A 13,613-nucleotide genomic window follows, 5' to 3' on the forward strand; every position below is an offset into this window, starting at 1 on the left:
AATATTCTGGGTACTTCGTTTGTTTTTTTTTGTCAAGTTGCCAGATTCGTCGCAATGGCGCCAAGGCCACGGGCTATTGATTCGACATCCACTCAGCCATTCCATATCTGTAAAACTAACTTCTTTACTAGGAAACCTACTGCGTAGGGAAACAATGGCCTCTAAGAATACTAAAAATGCATCATTGCAACGATTGGTGTTTTTCTTTGGAAGCACCTACGCTTGCCAATATTTCATCTTTCGTTCGGCTGGAATAAATGGATTAGAAACAAATCATACTTGTTGAGCGTAATTTTTTTAATTATAAGAACTACATAAATTGTAGGTATCAGAAGAAAACATATTGTTCTACTAAACTGAGAAAAACCGAGTCGTTAATTAAAATAATCACCTATTACCCTCGGCGGGATTCGAACCCGCAATCCCCGGTTTAGGAGACCGATGCCTTATCCGTTAGGCCACGAGAGCGCACGAAAAAGAGTAATTTTTAAAAAATCAAACAAAAATTCTAAGTTAACTCGATCAAAAATCTTAAAGTCGAAAAGGTGCTGAAGATGACTTGACAAGGAAACTAATCTATAACGGAATATTGCAGGACAAAAAAAACTCTTTAACATTCAACGAAAATCAAAATATTGCCAAGAAGAAAATATTGTTTTAGAAAATAATTTGATTTATTTTAAAAGGCAAAAATAAAGACAAAAGAACCCCCTCACAATAAATAAAATAAATGAATAAACGTTTATCAATAACATTAGTTAAATTGGATCAATTATTTGAATTCTATATAAAATGAATCAATAAACAATTTTTTTCCGACTTTTTAATAAAATTTCAAGCAGAAATGCATGTTGAAAGAAAATAATACAAGCATTCAAGCCTTGTTAACTGAACAGAAAACCATGGATCTAATTCTTCGACGTCAAAGTCTTTACCATTACGTTATCTTTTTAGATGTTTCTTTTTCTCTATTCAATAATAATCATTCTTTTTGATATCCATATCGTTATTGTAAAAGAAACTTTATCGTAGATTTCTGGACCAATATTTCTTAGTGGCATATAATGATTTGAATTAAATAATTGGGTTTTTTTTATCCAGCACAACATTTTTAACTGAAAATGTAAAGCCTTTCTTGATATCTTATCAATGTCATAAATATGATCAAAAATTATTCATATGCCATAAATGCCACTTAGATATTACTGTAAATGAAACTTATTATTATCTCTTCGAGCATTAACAAGCTAACCGCCTTATTATCGTGTTTAAATAAAAGCTATGAAATAAGCAAAAGAAATGACTCCTGCCCATGTCGGAATAACTGTTTAATTTGACTCTAGAGTTGGGTAGATCTCAATTAAAAATACATTTGAAATTATCTCAATTACGCTGAAAATTTTCCAATAAAAGGTTTAAAATTAGGCCTAAATTTTTATATTGATTTTCAGACAAGATACGAAATAGTTACAAGTAAAAATAAATATATTTGCAAATAAAAATTATTTTATTTTTATAGCCTCCGCGACTGAATGTATCTCCCAGGACAAACGTCGGTATTCGAGTCCTAATGGAGCTATCGGCAAGATTCTCGAATATTCTGGACACTTTGTTTTTGTCAAGCTGCCAGACTTTTGGCAATGTAGCCAAGGGCAGGAGTTATTAACTCGACGTCCATTCAACAGCCATTACTAAATCTGCAAAACTATTCTTCTAACCAAGAGATTTACTGCACAGAAAAAATTGGTCTCTCAGAATGCTGAAAATAGATAAATGCAATGAATGGCGTTTTTCTTTGCAAACATCTAGGTTCGCCGACCTTTCATTCGACTCCAAAATGGATTAAGGATTAGTAACAAATTATACTTGTTGAATGTAATTTTTTAATTCTAAGAATCGGGAAAAGATGCTTTATTCAACTGAATCAGGAAAAACTGAGTCATTAATTAAAACTAATCAACTATTACCCTCGGCGGGACTCGAACCCGCAATCCCCGGTTTAGGAGACCGATGCCTTATCCATTAGGCCACGAGGGCGCTGATCAGGGGGTTAATAATTTTTAAAAATCAAATAAATTCGACGAGAAAACTCGCCTACCAAAAATATTGTAAGACAGAAAACTCCTAAACACTTGACAAAAATTAAAACATTGTCACAACGAAAATACTATTTTAGCAAATAATTTGATTTACTTTAAAAGGCGAAATAAAGATAAAAAAGAACAACTCGAAATCCTGTTTTAAACGCAAAAATTATAATACAATGAAAAAAACTGTATCAGATGCAACTCCAGGAATGTTTTGAAACTGTTGCCAAGAAATGTTTTTGATTCTTTATTTTTCATTTATTTAATTATTTTTTCTGCAAATTATTAAATTTCGGTTCACGTGTATTTAATTACTTTCAAACTAAGAAAATAAGCGCATAAGACTTATTATTTATTTACTTATTTTAATGAGGTAATATATTAAAAATGCGATCGGAAATCCTATTTACAAGGGGTACTCATATGAGCATTTTACATTTTTACGATTTTGTTTTGGAAATTTTTTGCTTGATCTTTGATAAACGATTTTTTTTTGTATTTTTTTGATAAATAAAAGTAGAAGGCTTTTAATTTTTCCAGTTTTTGTTCTGAAAAACAAATCCATTTATTTTTAAATTGTTTTCTTCTCTTGCGTATTCCATTTGTAAAAAGTAAGAAAGAAATAGAAAAAAAAGCCCTTGTGAAACTTTAACGATTATTATCTCATATAAGGTTCCATATTTTGTATTTTAAAAGGTATTTAAATGTATATATATATATATATATATATATATATATATATATATATATATATATATATATATATATATATATATATATATATATATATATATATATATATATATATATATATATATATATATATATATATATATATTGCTGACTTTCGTATCCCGTAAGACATAACTGACACATAGTCATTCTTAAAGCTCGTTATTTTCTAATCTCAGCTAAACGATTTGTTTTCAAAACCAAATACGTTTTTCCAGTAATTACATATAAAAATAAGTTCCAACAATTCGTTTTTATTCTCTGAATAAAGCTAATATTTTTAGTATGGCTCCTATTCTTTAAAATCCTTACAAAACGTAATTCATTTTCTAAGAAAAAGAAAACGTGTTTGCCTTTATAATACTTCAGGATTATCTTTGAAGGAATATTTTATTTTGTCCTTGTTTTTCTGGATTTGAAAGCTTATAAAGAAATAAAGGATTAAAGAAACTAGAAATATCAAAGGTTAGATGTTTATTTTTCAAGGATCGTGAATTGTATTTTTTATTGAATCTTGTATTAGAAAGTACTTGGGAAATGAATTTTCTAATTTCTTCATTAATTATGTATTTGTTTGTGCAAATGGCGAAAAAGACGGAGAATTACAAACGAATACAATTTTTTCGTCGTGGTACTTAAGAGCCTAAAAATTTTCAAACCCATGCTTTTTATAGAATTTAAAATTTATGGATTTACTTATTTATTACAGTTTTTTTTTGTTTTCATTGAATACTCTTTTCTATTAAGAAACTATAAAAAATTTCGACTAATTATGCTACCGTATGCATTAGACGATTTTGTTATGCCAAAAATAGCAAACATTGTAAGAAAAAAAATTGAACGGTTTTATTAAAGAAATAAACCATCATCATATATTCTATTAGGATTTGTTAGCAGAAATGGACTGGCGCATTGGTTGCTTTATTGTGTTCTTGTGAAAATCTGCTGAATTTTTTACAGTGAATAAGCTTAATTACGAGTAATGAAGGTTTGTATTACAAGACAGCACAACGACAGGAAGCAAAACGAAGCCGAAGCGTACACAAAAACAAGAGTTTCTGAAATAAATAACTCATGTACAAACAGCAAATCATTAGCAAACGATAACAACAGCAATTTATGCTCAAATACAGAGAGAGAGACAGCACCGCGACCAACACTCCAAGGAGAGAATTGACTCCTCGTGTGACGGCTTCCCATTTTATAGATTCAAACATAGTATGGAATTTTCTGAAAGAGTCTTCGGATCTCAGATCCTAATAGAGATATCACATAATTCTCGTATTTTCAGAGCTTTACTCTTTCCACACATCCAAAGTATAACATTCGAAATACAACTATGAAAATATGAACCGAAACACTCAGTATTGCCAAACAAAAAATAATAAAATACGTGGAATTTTTTTAAAATATTCATATCTCACTTTATATGTCATAAAGGATCCATATTTCTGTTCCCCTGTATATTATAAAGATAAAAAGAAATAGTTAAATATTAATACTATACACATAGAAATAATATATTTTTATACATGAAAAAAAAAACCCTTCAGCATTATAAACACTGGTATTATTTTCCACAATAGGCTAGTTCTACGAGTGCATGTTGAAGATTATGTTTATCTTCAGAGAATTTTAATTACTTTTGCATGTGCCCTTGACTTGATGAATGCAAGAGAAGTCAAAATCCCAACGATATAAAATAAAGCAATGAAACATGATGTAAAAAAATAATGTTGCTTTTACACGTATATTCTTCTTCTCTTCAAAGATACCAGGCACGGATAAAAATCTAAAGAATGGGTGATAATGAATATACATTTAAACTTATGGTACGAATTTCCAACTTAAGCTACTTATCTTTCGGTGAGCTCTGTAATATGAGAATTCCCAGCAGCATTTGAGATTTGTGCATCATGAATATAGCATTATTCAACTAAGTAAAACTTCGTCTATGTAATTCACCTACTGAATGGCGAAAATAAAATAATGAGAAAAACAATTTCAAAAATCAACATTTTGTTTGTACTTCTTTTAAATTAGAAACAAAAGGTTCAATAATCAACCTTTCAGTTTATTAGGTGCAGGTGGTCGGCCACTGCGTTGTCCATGGTGGTAGGTTATACCTGACATTAGCTATTCTCGGCACACTCTTGACACTGTGTATCTCAGAATATTGAATTTCCTAACAATTGCCGAAATGGAATGTTCCATGTGTCTAGCTCCAGCTACTATTTCGTGTTCAAAGTCGGCTAATTCTCGTTGTGTGGTCATAATCATGTCAGAAACCTTTTCACATAAATTACAAATGCAATGCAAATGAAAGCTTTGTCAATGCGCTGTCCATTTACATATTTTGTATCCGATACTACCGCTGTCTGTATATTTGCATAATGCTAATCTATGATTTTTGTCTTCTTAGTGTATATATTTTGTTATTAATAAAATTTTAAACAAATCATTGGACAAACCTCTAAACTTAATGATTTTCGCTTTATGCCTAATTTTAAATTTAAAAAAAGCACTTTGTTCGAATAAAATTTTTTTTATTTCTAACTGCTATATCTAATTGCTATATATATTTCTGCTTCACAGATGTTTTTTCAACCTTTTTTTTTATGAAATACTTAAAAAATATAACTATTTTAGAACATCTGTCAAAACATTTATTATGAACGTAGTCACGTACCTGAAGAATTTGAATGAAATATTGTTTTGTCCATTACTAAAAATTAATATTTCAGAATGAAAGTTATTTAAGAACATCTATGACTGTTTTTTAATGAAACTCTGAGCAATATTTTAAAAATACATAAAAAAACGTTTTTTTTAAATTTGTAATAAAAAAGAAACAAAAAGTTTATTTTAAAAAGTTACCTTACAAAAGTCTTTATATAATTTAAAAAATCAATGCATATTAATAATTATTGTGATATTTTAATCAATTAATAGATATCGTACAGCGTCTACAGCAGCTTTTGAACATCTAGACATAAAGTGCACTAAGTTTTTGTTGTTATCAATATTCCGAATGTTGACAATGTCTGCATCAATGTTCTGAAATTTTCCTATCGTTATTGTTTATATTTCATTTTTTGTATTAATATACTGTCTACAAAGACATGGAGTTTTAATCCGGCTATTAAAGCCAAACGATTTTTAAAATTCAACAAAATGTAAAAATAAACAAAATGACAGACGATATTTTTAATCATAAATTGATTCGAAAATCTTTCATTGTATTAACACTTTTGCGACATAATTTGTTTTTGACTTCTTGCATTTTCAATTTTATTAAAAAACAAATATCGTCATAAAAAATCAAATCAAATCGTTTTCTCTCAGAGATGTGAAAAACATCACATGGAGAGGATATGTAAAAGAGCTGAATATCATATTTGAATTAAGTTTCAAGCTACATCTTTTTCGTTCACATTTCAAAAGTGTACGAACACTTTGGGGAGTTATTGTGCCAAAATATCATCGCAATAAAAAAGCAGTTTACTAGAGAATAATAAAAATATAAATTGAATAGGAAATATTGGGCACAGCAAAGAAGCAGACGATTTTGTAAAAGAAAATCATTTGACGAAGGAAAAAAAAATACGAATTTTATGATTAATGTTTTTTTTTTCATGTAATCAAAATGTAGGAAAATTGAAATGACTTTAAAAAAAAGACGGCTCATGTTAAAAAATACGACAGAAGATATTTTAAAATAAATTAGTTTTGTGCGACCATGTAGAATTTCCTGTACAGTAAAAAATATATAATGAAAGTATAATAAATCTCATTTATTACATTTTTATTATATATTTTAAAATACCATAATATACCATATTGCTATGGATAAATTTATAAATCTGATGACATTTAATTTTATTTGTTTCATTGTTTCTCTCATTTCTCATACGCATTCATTTAAGAAACAAACAGACGAGAATTTACTTTCATGGATTTATTAAAATTAAATAAAAATCTAATGATATCGATAAACGAAATTTGGTACTAGATTTTTATTTTAAAAAGTTGACGCAAAAAATCGCTTATCAAATTTCATAAACCAACCTTATTAGGTTTTTGAGTCGTCGTATTTAATGTAAAAAATATTCTGGGAATATTTTTTACTTCAAAAATTTTGATTGAATTAAAAAGTTTTGATTCTGAATGAATTTGAAAACGCAAGCCAGATTTTTTTCACTATCTTTTGGCAGTTTAGAATTCACCGTAGATATAGATATACTTCAAAATAACCACACCCTTCATATTCAGGGTGATCCAAAACGTAGAGATTCATTTCAATTTTATGCCAATCATAATATTTTCTCTAAATGTTATTGCAAAAAAGGAACTCGTAATGTTTATGTTTAGAAATGGAATAAAATAATGAATCTAAAATTGAGAATTATCAATCTACATGAGATTGTATAAAACATGACAGAAAATTAAAAAATGTTGATGTTTCTTTCGTTAAAATTGTACAACATTTGAAATCTTGCTATGTACAAAAAAAAAAACACTTTATCTTAAACATATCATTAAAATTTGTTGAATATATATTAACAAGATGATATTTATGCACAGGCACACACTCTGTAAATTGCGGCATGAGTTTAAAGCGCCCCACAGGATAAAACATGTGATCTTGAGCCACCAAATTTAAAACTTGTTATATCTTAGAAATCTAATCTTAATATTAAGATTAGATTTCCCCTCTAAAATGCAGATTTTCAAAAATGTTCATTATATTTTTCCTCGATTTATATTTTTCCCTTTATTTATTTTGCTATTACGAACTCACGGCAAAAAATTTGATCGAAAGTGAGGCATTGAAGAAGAAGGAGAGCTTGAAAAGACGCCATGAAATGAAAAATATTCAACAAATCCTGATATAAAATTTGTTAACTTTTTAATAAATAAAATTTTCTAAATTTAGAATTGCTTTATATTTGGAAAAGCCATTTTTATTGTTTGGAAGTTGAATTTGTGCATTTTAGAGGTTTTGTTATTATATTCTCTTCCAAAATTAAATTACGGTATCATGAATTTAATTAATTAATCAGTAGATGAATCTTATTTAATCTAAATTTAGATTAAATTAATTTAATTATCCTCAGATAAATTAATAATCTAATTGTTCTTGTCTAATTTTCTTTTATTTTTAATTCTGTTAATTTTGAAATAATTTACTTTTTTATTTAATTTACAAAATCGTCTGTTTTGAACAGCATATCGATAGTTTCAGAAAAATTTTGTATGCATGCTTTTTTTTTATTTGAAAGAATAACCTGATCAAGATGAATATTTTGTATTATCATTTTTATATGATTTCATGTACGGTTTTAACTGCTAATAAAAAAAGAATGTGTGTACTTTAGTGCTTTACAGGATTTGATATTTAACTACCAAATTTCAATACGCAATAATTTTTTTTTAAATTTTAAATTAATTAAAAATTAAGCGCGATTTTAAGTAACTTTCCATTGCAACATCTGGAAATATTATACCACAAAAATAATTTTCATATCATTTAAAAATTTAAATAATTTTTTTAATAATATTAATTTGATTCTCATACAAATTTTTCGTGAAGGTTGACAATTTTCTAAAAATATTTTTTGTATTATTTTTGACAATAGATTTCATTGTTGGACTGAAATTCAAAATGTTTTTCATTATTATGTGATATACAATGGCTTGATTTTCCTTCATTATTGAAAATTAAGGAAGAAGAATTTTATTTAATGTTTGTATAACTTGCATCTCTTCCTTTCATCTCTACCTTTACTACTAATAAAAATGTTTGTGTGTGATGTACTTTTGTAGATAGAATGCCCCTCAAAGCAAATTTTTAAAAAATTTTTAACTAGGAAATTTAATTAATTAAAAACTAAGCTGAATTTTCTGAGGCGTTTTTTTTGCAATAATTTCAAATATATTAATCTACAAAATTATTTTTATACTATATTAAAATGCAAAAAATATGTCGGTTTGATGATATAAATTTAATGATTTTTATAAATTTTTCCAGAATTCTGGCAATTATTTTAAAAATCTTTTTTTTCTTGACATAATTTCCAAAAAAAAAAAAAAAAATCACATTGTTAACCTGACATTCAAATCATTTTCCTTGTTTCATCAAATATAGAACTTTCTGATTTTCTGCATTTCTATGGAAGCTAAGGAAGGAGGATTTTGTTTACATCTGCTTAGTTATAAGACGAATAAAAAGTTAATTTGAAAAGAGATGAACCGAACATTTGCGTTTTTAATAGCACTATGATGTCATGGGACTAGTCATCATTAAGAAAGTTCATATACACAGTGAACGAAAAATATACGTCTATTAAAACAGCATTGATTTAAAATCTGGAAGTATGGAATCATGGGCATAAAATCACGTCTGAGGGATTTAACTGATATTAAATAAAAAATATATCCATTAAATTAGCTGGTTGCCAAAGGCGGTATATGAGGAATAAGATAGAGATGTTGCAGCATCATGAAAGTTATAAAATTATAACTTTTCCACATTAGAATGTCGTTATGGGACTTGTTTCAATATTATATTATTTATATATTCTTACTAGCCGCCTTTGGCGACCAGCCGGTTCGCCTATCTTAATGTTCATTAAAATTTTAATAATTAAATATTTTATGCAATTCCTACTTTAATAACTTCTTCATCAAAATATTTTAAAACTTCAAATTTTGATATATAATTCACTCATAATATTATAAACGCCTTCAGTCACAACGTAATATGTATCTCTCTAATTTTCTGTTAGTTCCCGTAGAATTTATACTATAAATTAAAGTGAAAATTATTAATCTTGCAATTAATATAATAATATTTTTTACTGAAACAAAGTATTTTTTTGTAATATGATTACTGAAAAGAGTCACTGAGCGTTTAAACTTTATGGGCACTAAAGAATATCTTTCCTAATTTATGTAATATTTCAAGAATTTGTCAACAAAATATTCTCAGATTCATCATGACCAGAACGATTCATTAACAATGTTTAATTTTAAATGCATCAAACATTAAGAAAATAAAACGAATCGTTTAAAATAATCGGTCGAAAACAGGTTAAAAAAAAAATACTTAAAAAACGATGTACTTAAAACTATAAGCGTATACAAAAAATATATAAATAACTTAAATACAATTTAATTACAAAAACATGCAACGAACCTAAAAATAATTTAAATCGAGTCCGCTTCCGTTGAAATGTAAACAATCATAATACAATGCGCATGCGTGAATTTTCAACGCCAATTACGGAACGCAAATGCGTGATTTTTTCTACGCCAGTTGGGGTAACGCTATGCAGATTAGAAATTTTTAATTTCCTTTATTCTGTTTTATTTTAATTCAAAAGTACTTCAGAATGAATCTGAAAGATCGATTCATTAACAATGTTTAATTTTAAATGCATCAAACATTAAGAAAATAAATAGAGTCGTTTCAAATAATCAGCCGAAAAATCTTAAGCCTAGCCTCATGACTGTTGGGAAAAAAAATTGAAGCCGTACTCATTTGGCGATTTGAAGATTTTTTTGGCGGGAAAGTTAGTTTTTAATTAATAATTAAAATTCTAATTAAAAATTCAAAAAAAGGGCTATCCTATCTTTTAAGTTAGATCAAACTGCACACGGTGTGCAAATTTGATTAAAATCGGTTAAGTAGTTTAGGAGTCCATCGCGGACAAACAACGTGACACGTAATTTATATATATTAAGATATTTAAAGAACAGAACAGGCGCAGAACTATTTAAATACTTTGCTACTTTAATAACTGTTATACTGTACTACTTTAATAACTGTTATACTGTACTACTTTAATAACTGTTATACTGTACTACTTTAATAACTGTTAACTGTTATACTTAAATACAACCAATATGATGGCGAATTAGCTGTTCTGCAATGGTGGCTGGTAATTAATATATGGATAGGTACATCCATATAATAATAACAATAGTGAAATGCACTGTAGTAAATGCAATAGTAAAATGCAATGTATACAAATTTTATAATTTTTATAAAATTTTATATGTTTTGCAATTAAAACTGTACCAATTAAAACTAAACCAATTTTACCATTGCTTCATGACTTAAATTGCATTCAAATTATGCTTTAGGTTTATGCTGCACATGATATTTTACAAATTGATCGACTACGTCTGCAAAATGCTTGAGGAACAATAAATTATCTATAAATTCTTCAAGTTTACTAGCATATTGTAATGCATATTAAGTTTAAGCATAGATGCTAAAAGGAAAGCATAGATTCGCTTTTAGTGAGTGATATTTGATTTAATTTCGCTAATTAAATTATGATATATTTAAAAAAAGAAGCAATTAAGTAAATAGAAAAGGGTATTCCAAAAAAGGCATCATTCAAGTTTTTACTTTTGACTCGAAACAAAAACTTTTGAAGTTTCTTTTTGCCAGAGATTTGCTTCATTTTATCCTAACATGTTCAGTTATACTCAACTCGAATAAGAAGGATTGATATCAGGGAAAAAATTCTTCTGGATTAGTTTTCGCAGTGGCTTACGTATCACAATTTGCTGAGACGGATGGATAATGACTTGTAAATTTCAATTTAAAAGTTACCACTCAATCGAGAATATCAATTTTTGTGATGATTTTAAAAATTATCACGGGTATGCAAAAGGCATAAATTAGAAAGTGCCTTCATACTCAAATTAAGTAAGGACCAAAATTCAGGTTAAAGCATTGAAACAAGCACGTAAGCTTCTTTTTTTAATTTCACTTTATTTTATGTTTTTATCTATTGTTTGCCAATGGATTCTAAAATTCTCCGCGCTTTTGCGCATGCGTTAGGATGGGTTTAATTCGTCAAAATAGAGGCGAGAGGAAAGGTGAGAAGAGGGGATATTTACATTTAACAATAAGGTAAACTCGGATTACTCTCGGACTGAATTCAAATAAAATAATACAGTCAGAAACGACACGTGAAAAAAAATTGAACGACTTGAGGGGAAATCAAGATCAAAGAATGACTAAGAATTTCGGAAATGCGGTCATCCTCCGCGTCTCACTCCTTAGTGAGATAGAACCCTCAAAAAATTTCGAATTTTATCTTTTTTTATTATCATTCAGAATAATTGCTTATCAAATTATCCCATTTTTTATTTAAAGCTGAAAAACGAGAATTTAAAAATATAATTTATTTTGATTAATTTTAATCAAATATGGTCCTTGTAGATCAAGGTAATTTGAGATCAAATTTGCCCATAATCTATGAATGATAATTCACTTCCTTTTCTTGCAGTATTAAACAAATATCCTAATTGCACGACTGATTATTTTTGACGACCAACTGATACTCCAGAAATGCTGGCTATGTTCAATTATTTAAATATCTTATCCATAAATTCATGATTCCTTTAAAATCGTATTTTTAAGAATTAAAACTGTGATTGACATTAAAGCCTTCTTCTTTTGATACCTTTACATTTTTTGTATTTTTTGTGTATATGAAATTTTTTTTAAGGACATTATAGTACCATTGCAGTGAAGTCCTGTGACTTTACAGTACCCTTAAAAGCGTGATTATCAATAAAATATATCTTCAAATAGCACATTGTTTTCTACAATAGCAGATTCGCTTTCTTAATCCACATTCAAATGCGATTGTACAGTTAATAAAAAGAGTCTTTCTTTAGTTTCACGAAAGAAAAATCTTGCTAAAATAATTTAAAAAATCACAAGAATTAGTAGATAGAAAATCATGCGAATATATATTTGATGAAATAATAAAAATATCTTAAATTTCAATGCATCAATGAAATATTTCATTAATGAAATATTACAAATTTGTCCAAAAAATGCTTTAAAAAATCGTGAAAATTATGGTAAAATTTACTATAAACTAAACTGATATTTTTTTTTTACTGTAGTATAAAAGTTTGTAGTTTTTTTTTTTTTTTTTTTTAAATTTAAGTTGACACAAATACGACATTTTTGCAATAATACTTTTGAAAGTTGTTTCGGGGAAAAAAAAAAACAGAAAAATAACGCTTAATTTTTAAGTAATTATAATTTCAAGAAAAAAATATCTTTAAAGTGCATATTTTGGCTCTTCAAAAATCATTTGCGGGAAATTTGGAAAATCTATAACCAACCTTTTAATGTGTAGATTTCCAAGAGAGATAAAAAAGACAAAGAAAGAGAGATAGTAAGGTATTCTTACTTATTACTTATATAAATATTGTTATTATTTAAATATGTTATTATTAAAAAATGTTGGATATATTTTTCGCTCTTTAAACAGAATATCCAAAAATATGAAATAATTTTCTTTTAAATGAATAATTGTTATGCCTGTAATACAATGAATCTATTTTAATACATTAGCTGTTTCTACCTCACGGGCGTATTATTTAAGAATCAATTTTCAGACTTTATCTTTGTCAAATACTGAAAAGGAATGTGATTTAAAAGATTTTTAAAACTGATTTGCATTAAAATTTTCACATTAAAAAGAAGAGAACACCTATTTCTCCTTAATAGAAGTTTCTTTGAATTATTTTAGAAAGTCATGGCCAAAATCTCACAGGCTCGATCCAGCGCAGTATTGAAGCAATAATCTACAAGAAATTTTTTTCAAACTGTCTTTTCTTAGATATTTCGAATTCCAACGTCATATTTTTACATAAGCCTGGCAATTAAATTATTTACATTACACAAGAATTCTCGTTGACTGTATCATCTATTTGTCCAGATGGCGCAGCTATGCACTCCGATTTAAATGCATG

General features: G+C 27.4%; 2 non-coding genes across 2 annotated transcripts; both read right to left on the reverse strand.

Moving 5' to 3' along the window:
• Positions 1-395: 395 nt before the first annotated feature.
• On the reverse strand, positions 396-468 carry Trnar-ccu (transfer RNA arginine (anticodon CCU)). Its single transcript has one exon. It is a non-coding gene; the product is annotated as a tRNA-Arg (tRNA).
• Positions 469-1,964: 1,496 nt separating this feature from the next.
• On the reverse strand, positions 1,965-2,037 carry Trnar-ccu (transfer RNA arginine (anticodon CCU)). The gene has a single exon. It is a non-coding gene; the product is annotated as a tRNA-Arg (tRNA).
• Between the last annotated feature and the right edge of the window lie 11,576 nt (positions 2,038-13,613).

Source organism: Argiope bruennichi, chromosome 3 (genome assembly GCF_947563725.1).
Source record: "Argiope bruennichi chromosome 3, qqArgBrue1.1, whole genome shotgun sequence".
Taxonomy (NCBI): domain Eukaryota; kingdom Metazoa; phylum Arthropoda; class Arachnida; order Araneae; family Araneidae; genus Argiope; species Argiope bruennichi.